Genomic DNA, 1522 nt, shown 5'->3' with positions numbered 1-1522 from the left:
GAGTACCATGGTCAGTATCTCTAGGGCGCTTGTAACTGCTTCCGCAGGTTGCATTAATGTCAAGGATAAGGAGGCATTTCAAACTTTTGCTCGCTGTTCTTGTTTATATATATATATATATATATATATATATATATATATATATATATATATATATATATATATATATATGCGGTAATGCACAGGTACGTGTTTTTTAAAATAGCTAAAAGATGAAGGAAATTGATGCTCATCCAGAAACTACTATAGTGTTTTATCTAGTATGTACATAGTTGTCAAGAATTCTATTAAACAAAACTAATAGATATATATTTATGGAAGCCCTAAAAGTGCAGCGTAATGAAGTTCTGCCTAAAAACCAAACTGAAGGAAAAAATTGCAAAAAAAAAACCCGGAATAGATGTTATCTAAATAAACAGGGCTTCTAGATTCATTTACACAGCAGTAAATGAACTGTGACGTCTGACTCGGCTGTATAGCTATGTTGATGTATCGTGTATGAAATAGGATGGATATATTTTCAGAACACAGGTCTCAGATCAGCATCACCAAATTTGTTTGACTTAGTATGGAAAGCTGAAATCCAATCAGGACAGGACAAAATGGCTCCCCATCCCATTGAGATTCCCCGTTTAATTCTGAAATTGTAGAGCTGTCGTACAGTGCAGGCACTGCCACCTATTGACTTAGAGTTGAATAGCAAGAGAAAAAACCTGCATCAATTTCAAGGGACCTTTTTTCACATCTTAACAGTTTTTTTTTCTGACATCTTTTTCCTTTTTGCATTGAATTTAACATTGAGTGTCTCTTCAGATGTAGGTGCAGGAGTTCGAGAAGTTCGGTGCCATCTTTTTTTCTGTGTTTTCTGAGGTTTTTATACATGTTTTTAGTTTTATATTAAAGCCACATTGTTTGTGCCTTGACGCCTCTAACACAGATGCATGCCTCAGTGCTCGCTCATTCTACGCTTTATTTTCCACAATATCTCTCTACGAGTAGAAGTTTTGTATCTCCTTTTTTCCCCTTAGACAATTGTTTGCTCGTTTATGAATGTCAAATGTTTGCTGTTGCAAAGTTGTTTTGTAGAATGTTTTTGTTTTAAAATAATAAAAAAAATACCAAAAAGTTTCCTTGGCAAGTTCATCCACCAGAAGTCCAAGAAAGAAAAGTTAATTGAATTTTTATTAATTTGTTTTAAGATGTGGTGTTTTACATGTAGTGTATTTTTTTTTATTTAAGTCTGAGTTTTATTTTGTTTTTAATTTTATGGCGTTATGATGCCTTAAATTATAGTCGAAAATTATTATTATTATTGATGATAATATTAATTATTATTTGTTTATTATTGTTTGTGTATATGTGTATATATATATATATATATATACACAGTGCTGGTTAGAATCCTTTTTCCTAGATAACAGCTCTGAGTCTTCTCCTATAATGCCGGATGAGTTTGGAGAACACCTGACAAGAGATCAGAGACCGTTCCTCCATACAGAATCTCTCCAGATCATTCAGATTC

The sequence above is a fragment of the Siphateles boraxobius genome, unplaced genomic scaffold, assembly GCF_051911475.1.
Source record: "Siphateles boraxobius isolate OS27281-9 unplaced genomic scaffold, OSU_SipBor_1 18, whole genome shotgun sequence".
Classification (NCBI taxonomy): domain Eukaryota; kingdom Metazoa; phylum Chordata; class Actinopteri; order Cypriniformes; family Leuciscidae; genus Siphateles; species Siphateles boraxobius.
Note: the sequence above shows the minus strand (reverse complement) of the source record.